This window comes from Carlito syrichta, unplaced genomic scaffold, assembly GCF_000164805.1.
Source record: "Carlito syrichta isolate Samal-C Ts95f unplaced genomic scaffold, Tarsius_syrichta-2.0.1 Scaffold307240, whole genome shotgun sequence".
NCBI lineage: Eukaryota > Metazoa > Chordata > Mammalia > Primates > Tarsiidae > Carlito > Carlito syrichta.
Genome location: NW_007251336.1, coordinates 829280 through 842677, shown reverse-complemented (window position 1 = coordinate 842677; position 13398 = coordinate 829280). Strand labels below are relative to the sequence as shown.

At 42.4% G+C, this 13398-nt stretch overlaps 1 protein-coding gene across 1 annotated transcript in view; it reads right to left on the bottom strand.

Annotated features, from left to right (window-relative positions):
- TFRC (transferrin receptor) overlaps nucleotides 1-7410 on the bottom strand; it is a 29714-nt gene extending 22304 nt beyond the window's left edge. The window contains exon 1 of the mRNA XM_021715638.1: nucleotides 7387-7410. The gene's annotated coding sequence lies outside the window, so the exon portion shown is untranslated. The remainder of the gene's footprint in view (nucleotides 1-7386) is intronic.
- Nucleotides 7411-13398: the final 5988 nt, after the last annotated feature.

Genomic DNA, 13398 nt, shown 5'->3' with positions numbered 1-13398 from the left:
GCCCCATCTCTTTCTCTAATAAAAGGGAAAAAAAAATTTTAGACCCCACAAACTGAAGCAGAATTAAGTCAAGACCAATCATGCTACAAAGATCATAAAGCATCTCCAATAGATAGGAGAAATCCTGATCCTTCTGATTAAATGAGTAGCTCCTACAAATGATTTGACAGATCTTTAACACAAATAAGAACAAAAAAAGAAAAACACAGATTATGCAATATTACACATGAAAAGGCCAATTACATGAGAGGCTAAGTGACTTATCCAAAGTGAAAATTAGTCATCTAGAAATAAAATTCAATGGGTTACTGGATTACAGAAACTGTGTTCTCGGGCAGGCACAGTGGCTCACACCTACAATCCCAGCACTTTGGGAGGTAGAGCCAAGAGGACTGCCTGAGCCCATGGGTTTCAGACCAGCCTGGGCAACTTGGTGAGACCTCATCTTACGATAAACCAAGAAAAATTAGCTGGGCATGGTGGTGCATGCCTGTAGTTCCAGCTACTTGGAAGGCTGAGGCGGGAGGATCACCTGAGCCCATCAGGTGGAGGCTGCGGTGGGTGTGAGCGTGCCACTGTACTCCAGCCTGGCAAACAGAGTGCGACTCCAACTCACAAAAAAAAGAAATTGTGTCTCATCTTTGGAAACTTAAGAAAAAACTTTTGTCAAAGCAAAATATACCTCTATTTTAATCAGCAGAGTCCTATGTTAAGGTAAAGTCTTAACTAAGATCTGGATTTTCTAATTAGTTTAGTTTGAGTGCATCACTATCTATTTTAAGGTTTCTCCTATATACAAGTACACTTATGTCACATTAAACACCCACATGGCACAAAGCAAGCAGTGTGGTATACGTAGATTGCAAAATGAAGGACATTATGTAAACTGGCATTAGAAGTCAACATGCAATGTATCATATTCTTAGGAGCACAATCTCTTGCCCCTTATGGTACAAAAAGCTTATCACTACCATGGCACCAGAAGAGTACTGACCCAATCGCTAGAGCCAGAACTAGAAGGCCACACCCTCAACCAATTTTAATCATCCTTTTCCAGAAAAAAACATCTTACAAGTTTAACATGCATCTGAAACAGCCATTCCTCAAGCTTTTTAGTTTTAAATTAATTTTAAGCAAAGTTACAACACATTTAAATACTCCAAATAAAGGATTTAAATAAATTAGAGGTTAAGTTACTGCAAGTCTGCAGAGATAATATGTAATTATTATGTATAATTAAAATCTAGGTACATTTTTTACTGAGAAAACATGTTATTTCTTTTTTTAAAAAAATATACTTGAGGTTCTTACATCAACAGATGTTATTCCTTTCATATACGAAATATAGAAAAAAATTGTGACCTAGGCAATTTCCACTTTAACCTCATCATTTAAATCTGCCTCCGTGAAGACCACAATACTTACTCCTTAAGTTTTATATATGACAAATTTGAGTCATTCTTTCAAAATGACCTCACAGAGTAAAGAAGTTTTCTATTTAAAAAGAACTCCTTAATGGGTTTTCTTTCAACTGAAATCACTCTAATTTATGTGCTCTAAAAGAAAAGGAAAGAAACTTCATATCAGTCTATCCTATCTATAAACATGCAGTTCTGTTAAAAGATCACATCTGGCTGAGTATGGTGGCTCATGCCTATAATCCCAGCACTTTGGGAGGCTGGATTTGGGAGATGAGAGGATTGCTTGAGATCAGGAGTCTGAAACCAGCCAGGCCAACACAGGTACTGGGCAACCCCATGTCCATCAACAAAAAAACACTACTTCTAAAAGCCAAACAACTCTTATTTGACCTATATCAAGATGCCACCACCAATGCTGAAATTACAGGAGAGAGAAACCAAACATCACCTTGATTTTTATTTATATTAGGTACTTGTGTTCCCAAGGATGACTGAAAATAACAATTCAATGTCTCACATTAATAACGAAAGGTAAGCAAAACAGCCCCATGTGTCTTGAACCACAAAATAGAAGGAGAATCTGAAATGTCTTTGAGATGGAAGTTAAGGGGCAAAGATACTAAACTACAGTCCCAAACTTCTTTAAGATTCAACCAACATATTCCTACTTTCTTGAAATATGGCATTAAATTCCATTCAAGTGCAGTAATTATCTTGAGGACTTAAACTTCCTTGTGATGTATCAAAATCAGAGATCAGTATGCAATACATAAAGCGGAAAGGGGATCAGATACCACAATATTCTTTCATCTATGCATAACATACCCAAAGCTGTCACTCCATTTTCTTAAAATAAGAAGTCATTTACTATTAATGACAAGCTCACTTCAGCTTAGAAAACAGGCCACTGTTTCAAGTCCTTGGAGCTCACATAAAATGAAGTTCCTCTACGTGCTTTTGAGGTTCTGCTCTGGAGACATTCACAACCTAATAATTTCACTGTCTAGCTCTATTTTCTCCAAAATGCGACAGAGCTTAGCACATGCTTTTACCCACTAACATTCTTCTTCTATTCCTTGAGGTCTTCATTTCTTCTAGGCTCACCTCTATAAAGCCATCTAGTCTATGACTGATTTCCCTATCCTATAATACCTGATACTGAATTAACTGGTAATAAGAAGTAAAGATAACTTTACTTAACAGTACTGGGGCATGCTTGATGCATATGAGATTTCAAATGATATGAAAAAATCTAATCTGGAATATTTTCCCATCTCTGCCATTATCCTGGGTTTATCCTGAAATCACCTGGGTAGTAGGGAGAGTTTTCTAAAAGCAGAAAATGTTAAGGTTTCTCTGGTAGGACTCCAAGAATTCAAGTAACTTGGTTGTAGATACTATGCAAACTATTTCCCTAAACAACTATGCATTTTCCAGATGAAAAAGATGATACGAACCCACAACACTTCTGCAAGCTCCTCAGAACTCACATTTGTATATACCCAGAATGACTTGACAAGAAATGGTCAAGATCTTTCCTAGCTTTTAGAGTCTAATCTTATAGGTTCAAAATGAAAGGGCAGCGGGAAGAAATTTTAAAAAACAGAATATCTCTCTCTCTCTCTCTCACACACACACACAAGCAGAACCTTCATTCCCAAACAGCTCTCTGAAATGAGATAGCCCACTTGAAGGTAAGGACTGCTTGAAGTCATTGGAGTCTATACTTATTGTGTTCATCGGGGTGAGCAGACAGAAGGACCTACACAGAAGAGTTCCCAAAGTAGCTTCCACTGCTGCCTGATTCAGGCTTAGCTGGGAACCTTGCTCCTTTATAGATAAGTACATTATCAAAGGCAAATAGCTGCCTCACCTTAGGGAAGTGAGTCAAATTGCTCTTCTCTAGTGAATAATCTTCAGCACAGGCTAGGTTCACGGCCACCATTACTTGACAAGAACATACCATAGAAGAAAAGTTAAAAGGTGCTTTGCTGTATGCATACCCCATAACCCTTTGATACCAATGCCAAAAAAAGAAAAATTGAACTCTGGATTTTCTTGTGAGCTATATTATAATCCAGAGCTGACATAAAAACTAGCAGGGCCCAAGGGCTTTAGAAAGCCTAAACTGAAGTTTCACAGTAGGTAACTCCTGGAAAGTAGCTTAAATGTCTTTGTCAACGAGGTCAAATTCCCCAGCTGCACCAAGTATTCCGAACTCACACGTAAGCTTAGAATAAAGGTATCAGGTAGTCAAATACTTCTGCAAGAGAACAATTATTTCCTAATTAAATCCTACCCCACCTCCCCCGCAGAAAAGTAGCAGCAAACAAGTCCCCTGGATAAGTGACGTACCCAAGGTCACTACAAGCAATGGGCTGAAAGCGTTAACCAAAAAGAGCCAAATCACAATTTTCTTACCCACCCTCACCACTACCACCTTAAAGAACTGTTCAACAGAAACAGTGACACAATGGGCCTCTACGGCGTTTGGCAATACAGCACAACACTTTGACCACACCATCTCATTTCTAAACATCTTTTACACTATAAGTCTTATCCCTACGGGTTCCCATCGTGTAGGGGACTGCTAGCGACAGTCTTAATGTGAACACCTGAGACGTTCGGTCGGATTCTGCCTTGGGGAAAACAGAAGCCGCACACCAGGCCAATAGCCAGAGGCTGGCAAGATCAGGCTGTTCCGCAGCTCTAACGTTCAGTTCACAGAAATTCCGACATGCCCGTGACACGCTCTTGGCCGAATCCGGGACGGCTCTGCCCCTTTCAGCAGTGAGACCAGGGCCCGCCTGGGTCCCGAAGAAAGGAAGCGTTTCCAGCCCTAGGTCATCCGCGAACCCCGCCAGCAGTTCCCTGGGGAGACTTCCTGGAGCGGCCACGTGCTCCCAGCGCCGCAGGCCGGTGCAGCCGCAGCGTGGCTGCTCCATGCGCTCCCGAACTCGCAGCCCAGGGCCGGCCCCGCAGGGCCTGCAGCTCTCAAGGGCGAGCTAGTGAGGAACCAAGATCGGCGGGGGCACGGAGAGCCGGAAGCACAATGGCGGGGAGCAGAGCGACGGTGGGGCTCCCCTCATCGGGCTCTCAGAGCCCTAACAGAGCAGTCTCTCGCCGCTCCGCGACCGAGGCGGGCAGAAAGGCAGCCAAGGGCAGGGACCCGAAGCGCGGGGCCGCCCCTCTCCCCACAGCCGCTCCACCCCGCTGCACCTGCAGCGCGCCCTTCCCGCCGCAGCCCCTGCCCTTCGGGTTCCCGGGCGCCGTTCCATCCCGCCCGCTGCCCCTGCGGCTCTCGGTGGCTGCGACACAGCACTGAGGTGACCGCCCGAGCACACACGAGGAGCACACACGAGGAGCACACACGAGGGTCGGCGCAGCTCTAGCAGCGGCCCGTCACTCACACAGGCGCCTCCTCCGTCCAACACTGCCCAAGCCGCCACCCGCGACCCCGACGCTCTCTGAGGCGGCTGCCGAGCCCCCAACGTCAGTTTATAGCCTGGCCCCGCCTCCTCCCGCCCCCCGGCCTCGCGTCACTTCCTGCCTCACGTACACCTAACGAGGTACTCAAACAAGAGCGCCGGGGGCAAGGGCTGCGCGCGCACCCGGACGCGGCCCGCCGCCTGGAGCGCTTGGGGCGGGGCGGGGTGGGGCCGGAGGGAAAAGGCGCCAAGACAGCAGGTGCTCCGAGGAGCCGCGCGATTGGCGCACTGCCACTCGCCCGGAGCCCTCCTCCGCCCTGGTAGCCAGCAGCCCTCCGCCTAACCTTGACTGCCCTCCAGTCCCTGCAGCGCGAGGTCGACTCCTTGCAGTGCGTTGGCGCCTTAATGTTGGATACTTGCGCTGAAATAGTTCCTTAAGGTCCAGGATGGGATATTAGGTAGCCACTAAGGCCATACTGTGAATATATCGTTTGCAGCTTCAGAAGTACTTAAGGAAAAAGAATTACAAGCAAAATGCAAATTTGTTTTCAGAATGTACACAAGCCACACTTGAACTAAGACTAGCAGGGTGCTTTGCATAAGGGAATAAAAGGGAAAATAGAAACAAATGACTTAATAGGGTGATAGGATTGTAGATTAACTTTCGCATTTATTGCCATTATTGTTGATATACGATGTACAATGCATAACAAATAAAATGTGATTCTTGTCACTTTTTAACTATCCAAACATTCACACTCTCTCCCTCCTTGTGGTCAGTAACCTGCTGGCCAGCGCGGGAGATAAGTTTACAAATAGCCACAAGGCTAGTTAACCACCTAGAATTTAAAAGGATTGCAGATAATGGCTTTCCAGATCAGAGCCTTTAGGGACAAGGAACAACCTTTTAAGATGCAAATCTGTTTCCCCGCCTTGGACTCCAGCTCTTTCCCTATTTTTTTTTTTTTTTTGAGTTGGAGTCTCACTGTCGCTCAGACTGGAGTGCAGTGGCTGCTCCCCGCCACCGCAGCCTCGACCTGCTGGGCTCCGGCGATCCTTCCGCCTCAGCCCTCCAAATAGCTGGAACTACAGACGCGCGCTACTACGCCCGGCTAATTTTGATTTATTGTAGAGATGAAGTCTCGCCAAGTTGCCCAGGCGGGTCTCGAACCCGCGGACTCAGGCAGTCCATTCACCTCAGCCTCCCAAAGGTGCGGGATTACAGGATGAGCCACCGAGCCCGGCTCCTCTATCCTGTCTAAATTAGGGAAGGGATTTGGGATTTTCTCACCCTATTCCCTACATTTTCTCTCCCCAAAGAGAAATGTTTAAAAATCATATAAGCAGGAGCATCGCTGCACCTTGATAGATCTACCCAGGAAAAGGTTAGGAACAGACATGCATTGGCCACAGAGGAGCTGCCTTGAATTTCAAACAATAGGCCTAGTCTCCTCTGCCTTTCTGGACTGGAAGTATGTTTTAAAAAGAAATAAATAGGTCAAGTGCCTTGGCTCATGCCTGTAATTCCAGTACTTTGGGAGACTGAGGTGAGAGGATTGCTTGAGCCCAGGAGTTCAATACCAGCCTAGGCAACATAGCGAGACTCGGTGTCTACCAAAAAAATCCACTATACTCCAGCCTGGAGGAAACAGATTTACGGAGGAAATAGATTTATGAGACAGAGGTCAGGACCATTTATTAAAACATTTTTATATTTATTTATTTTTACACTTATTTTTTTAATTCATGGTCTCACTGTTACCCAGACTGGACTGCAGTGGCACGACCATGGCTTACCACAGCCTCGACCTCCCATGCTCAGGCAATCCTTCTACCTAAGTTCCAAGTAGCTGGGACTACAGGCATGTGCCACCATGACGGGCTAATATTTTTATTTTTATTTTTGTAGAGATGAGGTCTCGCTATGTTGCCCAGTTTGGTCTCAAACTCCCAGGCTCAAGCCATCCTCCCGCCGCAGTCTCCCAAAGTGCTGGAACTACAGGCATGAGCCCCTACATCCGGTTCAAATAAAAAATTGTATATACACCAAAATGAAAAATAAAGATGACACTAAAGAGGCTATCATTATGTTTTTATTTTCATGCTTTCATTTGTAATAATAGCACTGATACTGAATTTCCTTTAATAACCCTAGCAAAGTTTCTAGTAAGAAAGGGTTAGGTTTAGGGTTAATTTCAAGTAAGTGAATAGAAATTCATTTGCTTTGTTAACAGAACCTATATAATATACTGAGAGGCAGTTTTTCTTTACCCTCTACTCCATATAAACGTTCAAATATTTTATTTTTTTATCTGATTTTTGTTATTGTTGTTGCTATTATTACATAGTCTTCCCTCTATGGGGGTTCAGAAACTGATGCCCCAAAATATGGTGCTTTGATATGCTGAACTGAAGAAGCCTCAGGGTCGCCCCGCCACCATCTTTCCCAAAGCAAGACGAAGTTGAAGTTTCTTCATCTGCCTAAGATCCAGACCCACCAAATGGAACAATTGTTTTTTTCAAGAATGTATCCATACCTGACAAGTTAATCTCTGTTTCCTGATCCATGCTTTCTTCCTAGTAATCCCCTTCCAAGTCGAAAGGTTTCAGATCTGACTCCAACCGTGCTGCAAAACTATGGGCATGATTAATGACTCTATGCCTCAGTTTCCCTGTTGATCATGAGGAAATAATATCACTTTATTCCCTTAATTCATTTACCAGTGAATTAAAAGGTAGGAAACTCCTTAAATAACATTGTTATACAAATGTGAAGCGTTATGACTGTAGTTCAGAGCCCAGTCTAAGTGAGTACATTTAGGGTCATGGGGAGAAGACTGAAAACGGAAAAGTACTAAGCCACTAGCGGGTTAGTGCTTAAGCATAAAAAGAAGGGAGAAAAAAAGTTGTCTTCAAGAGCTTTTGAATGTCTCGATTCCAGAAAAAAGCAACTTGGTCTTTAACAATAGCTGAGACAAAAAGGTAGCATCATCATTATTTATTAAGTCCTGGTGTGTGCTGGGCAAAGACATGGAAAGAGATAGGAAACAAATCTATACCCCTGAGAAGGCAAGCGATGTAGCTGAGGAGACAGAATTTATACTTAAAGGACAAATTATAGGGACACAAACTTTAAGTACAAGCAGAAATAAAAGCAAGCCAGAGTCCAAAACAGCCAAATGCCCAGATCTGTAAAGATAGGAAAGACTTTGGTGTGCTTACCACGGCACATCTTGTCCCAAATTATCGCCCTATTCAGATTCAAGTTAATCGTTATACTTACCTGTTTTTAAATGTGAAAGCACAATTGAATGTAAATGTGTTCTCTTCTCTCAGTCACAAGTTAAGAGAGAACCTTCCCTGCTTGACCCATGAGACCGGAACCTAGGAGGAAAAAAGGGCTGGTGGGGAAGGTGAGGAACCTAGGAGGAAAAAAGGGCTGGTGGGGAAGGTGAGGGAGTGGCAAAAAGGCATCGTAAAGCCAAGCCTTCAAGACACTGGTGCGTAGAGAGGGAGAGATTTTTAGTTTTTAGTTTTTAGACAAAGGTATTTAGTATTTTGACTCTGACATTTAAAAATATTAATCTATCATATATATAATAAGTCATATGACATATTATATATGTCAGATTAAGGTATGTATTATATATTAATGTATATATTATATACTTATACAATAAACATATATATTTGTGTATTTATTTTTATATTATATGCATTTTATATAATAAATGTATGTGCACTTATGTATAATATATAATATATATTTATTATATTTTACGCTATTTATATATTATCTATATAAGACAGATTACTGTCATATATATATATATTTAGACAGGGTCTTACTTTGTTGCCCAGGATGGAGTACAGTGGCATGATCACGACTCATCATAGCATCAAACTTTTCCTGGGCTTAAGTGATCTTTCCACCTCAGCCTCTTGTGTAGCTGGGACTACAGGTGTGCACCACCACACCTGGATAATTTTTCTGTTTTTTTTTTGTAGAGATGGGTTCTCACTTTGTTGCCCAGGCTGTTCTCAACTCTTGGTTCAAACAAGCCTCCCACCTCCCAAAGTGCTGGGGCTACGGGTGTGAGCCACCACACCTGACATGTCTATTTTATCACAATTTCTTAAAAATACCATAATATTTCTACTTAGTAATAGAAGATATAAAACCAATTGGCTCTTTCTGGGGTCCTATCTGTGGCCCAAATAGTAGAAGGGTCTTTTTGTTTTTACTGCATTGCATGAATAAACGCTGTTAACTTAAAAAAATCTATAAATTTACAGATTTACAAAGGATAAGGATTACAGTGGCCATCCTGTAGGCTAAGATGCATGCCTCTGGCAAAGACCAGAAATAGGCACTTCCAAGGAGGAGGGATTGGGATAGGAGCTTTATGCTGAATGGTTTAGCTAGATATACATATTTAACAAGTTATAGGAGAAGCTATGAATATTCATGAAGGTGATCCTGACTCAAGCATACTGACCAAACATGCATGGCACATACCAACCATGTTCACTTTGGGGTGGAGACTTTACATTTGATTATATAACAATTAGACACTACACATCACATGAAGGCATGCGAGTGTATAATCTCTGTAAACTGGCCCGAACCAGTCCATGACCGGTGGTCTTGATATCTGGAGAAAGTTACTGAAACCAGTCTCTTTCCAATGAAAGTTGTAGCTATGGCTGGTGGAACAGGGAGATCAATTCTCTTCTAGTTGTGGATGAGCTGCAAAATGTTTTAATATTGCTTACCTCCAGACCAGTGCTTGTTTAGCTGCTAAAGAAAAAGAAAAATCTTGTGGCAGTTAGAATGTAGTTCATTCCTTAGGTGTAGGGTGAATGACTTAACCCGTGGCTGGCATGGCAGGTCATGTTTATAATTGGATGTCTTATTGCCACAAAGAGTCTATTATGGTCTCTATTTTAACGTTAGTGCTGATCAGTTGTTATGCCTAAAGGGTAGGGTAGGGTGTATAACGAGGTGCATCTGACCTGTCCTATCATGGCTGAGAACCAAGTTTCTAAGTTTTTTCTGGGGTTCCCTTGGCCCAGGGACCTGTTCAGTCTACTGGGGGCTTAAGATTTTATTTTTAGCTCACAACTCCCATCTTACTTCACAACTCAGTACACACGTGTATGTATGTTTATGTCTTTATGTGTATATATTTACATAACTAAAAAATTTCATGAAATAATACCTTTGCTGTGTGCAAAGCCCTCTGGAATTTTCTATTCTAATCAATTGTAAAAATGCTAATTTCAACCCATTCAATTAATTTCCCACTGGACTGTAACTATGTTTGAAAAACCACAGTCCTAGGCCACTACTCTTCTCAGAGTACAAGTCTTTTTAGTGAATGGGATAAAGGACTTCCTCAAAGTTAAATTTCAACTCCCAAGACTTCTCCCTGCTCACTGCTTCAACTTTGCTCACTGCTTCAACTTTCTGCTTCTTAGCAAATATTGATTGAGGTTTTATGAGTTGGGAGTCTGAGTTATAAAACAGAGGTGAAGTCTTTTGACATGCTTTCAAGTAGTGATACACACTCTGATCCATGATGGCAGAACTCTCTCTGTCACACGGCAGGTCTTCAAAGCAACCTCTGCAGAAACCACTCTAACCTACACTCAGCTCTGACCACAGCAACTATTGAACAGAATGTATCCATTTTCTTTACCTTGGAATCCTAAGCCTAGGGCAATCACTTTAGGGCCAGAGTCATCAAGTAAAAATGTGGAGCTCTGCCACATTGGAACAGATGCTGTCCAGAGAATGGCTAGTGGACTGTCAACGCATAGATCTGAGGTTGGTACTATTTTCCATTTTATTTTGCATTTCTTACCCCTGGCCCTTAAAAAATGTACTTGGAAACCTTCTGTTTCCTGTCCTTATACTGCTGAGTAAAATATTTTTTGAGTCTCCAGTGCTAAAAGGAAGCTCATACAACGAGAACATAGAACAGAAGCAATATCCAGATTTCTATGGAGGAATTTGCCTCACTTCATAGCAAATAGCAAAAGGGAAAGGATAATAATTAATTTTAAAAATTAATTACAAGGATATTTATGACAACTAGGATAATGGCTCAAGCCAAACATTTGAATAGGCTATGAGGTTTATTTAGTCCCATTTGTGCCAACTAGATAGCTTCACAATAGAATTTCAAGTTTGGAAGGAACTTTAAGCCACGTATGGCCCCTGGTCTGTACAGTAGTACTCAATAATGTATGCTGAACTAATTAGACAAAATTGAGCAGGGCACGGTAGCTCTTTCCTATACTCTCAATACTTTGAGATGCCAAGGCAGGAAGATCACTTGAGACCAGGAGTTCAAGATGAGCCTGCACAACATAATGATACCCTCACCAAAACAAAATTGTTTTTTAAAGATAAACTTGGGGCCAGACAGGTGGCTCACACCTATAATCTCAGCACTTTGAGAGGTCGAGGTAAGAGAATTGTCTGAGCCCACATGTTCGAGACCAATGCAGACAACTCGGCGAGACCTCGTCTCTACAATAAATCAAAAAATTAGCTGGTCATGGTGGTGTATGCCTGTGGTTCCAGCTATTTGGAAGGCTGAGGCAGAAGAATCACCTGAGCCCAGCAGGTTGAGGCTGCAGTGACTATGAGTGTGCCACTGCACTGCAGTCTGGGTGACAGAGTGAGACTCCAACTCAAAAGAAAGAAAGAAAGAGAGAGAGAGAGAGAAAGAGAGAGAGAGGGAGAGAGAGGGAGGGAGGGAGGGAGGAAGGAAGGAAAGAAAATAAAAGAAAAGATAAACTTGGAAGAGAATCTATAAAAAAATAAACAAAATCCTTCTACTTTACCTCACCCAATGGTTGTCTAGTTTTGTTTTGTTTTGTCTTTTTAACCTCTCCAATAAGAGCAAATCTATAATCTTCCCCAAACCTTGCACAATTCTGTTAGAAAGTTTTACCTGTGTTGACCTGAATTCTCTCTCCCTCTCCCTTCTATAAATCCATTATTGCTTGAAGACCGCTCATCTATCCACAGTTGCCTTCTCTTCTTTAGGTTGAATAATCAAATCCTTTCTAAGAGCCATCACAGGACATGGTTCCATGGCTCCCCACTCATTGGTCACTTTGGAAGCATGGTTTGACCAATCCAGAGGAAACAGGGCCATCATTCCTCTGTGGTAGATGCTACTGCCTTTACAAATGCCATCTGTCTGCTACCATACTTAGGACCTGCACATTGTTAACTCATGCTGAATTTTCAGTCGAGTTCAATGGGAATAGATCAATCTTTGGAGCAAAACAAACAAACAAAAAAAAACACCTGGGTTCAAAAATTTAGTTTTGCCATGTACTAGTCAATCACACTAGTATTCCATATTTCTCTCTTTTCCATAGAGAATGATATCCAGATATTGTTCCAGTCTGACATATTGTATGTAGAATATTTGTCCCCATTTATCAGTGAAAGATGGAAAAGAGTCTTATCTATTTGGCTAGAGAAATTCTTGCCTTAGAGCCGAATAATGATAGCTAAGCTATATTGAACATCTGTTAGGTGCTCAATTCTAGGACCTTTAAACATACTAGTTCACGTAATCTTCAGAACAATTCTTAAGAATAAGCTCACACATATAATCCCAGCACTTTGGGAGGGATAGGTGAGAGGATTGCCTGACTCAAGGGTTCAAGATCAGCCTGAACAACATGGCGAGACTTCATCTCCACAAGATAAAAAAATTGGTCAGGCGTAGTGGCACATGCCTGTGGTTCCAGTTGCTTAGAAGCCTGAGTTGGAAGAATCGCCTGAGCCCAGCAGGTCGAGGCTGCGGTGACTGTGAGCTTGCCACTGCACTCCAGCCTGGGTGACAGAGTGAGACTCCGACGTAAAAACAAGCAAACAAACAAAAAAATAAGAGTTAATATTGTCCCCATTTTCTTAATGTGAAAACAGACATAGTAAAGAAGTTAGCCAATATATACACAATGAAAGAACAAAATCATGGCCTTTGCAGCAACGTGGATGCAGTTAGAAACCATCATACTGAGTGAACTGTCACAAAAACAAAGAACTGAATATTGCATATTCTCACTCATGAGTGGTCCCTGAACACTAACTAGTCCCTCTAGTACAAGAATGGGATAGGCAGACACTGGGCACTGTTAGGGGAAGGAGGGAGGGAGGAGGGAGTAGAGCACATGGCAACACAAAGGGCACCTGGTCCACTACCAGGGAGAGAGAGGGCCAGCTAGAAACCTAAACTTCATCTGCATACCTATGCAGCAAATCCTCACTTGTACCTCAGAACTGTAAAATTAAAATTTAAAAAGACGTTAGCTAAGTTATGGTAGCTCACATCTGTGATCTCAGCATTCTGGAAGGCTGAGGCAGGAGGATCTCTTGAGGTCAGGAGTTTTTTGTTGTTGTTTTTGATTTTTTTTTTAGTCGGAGTCTCACTCTCTCCCAGGCTGGAGTGGCATGCTCACGGCCACTGCAGCCTTGACCTGCTGGGCTCAGGTGATACTTCCACCTCAGCCTTCCAAGT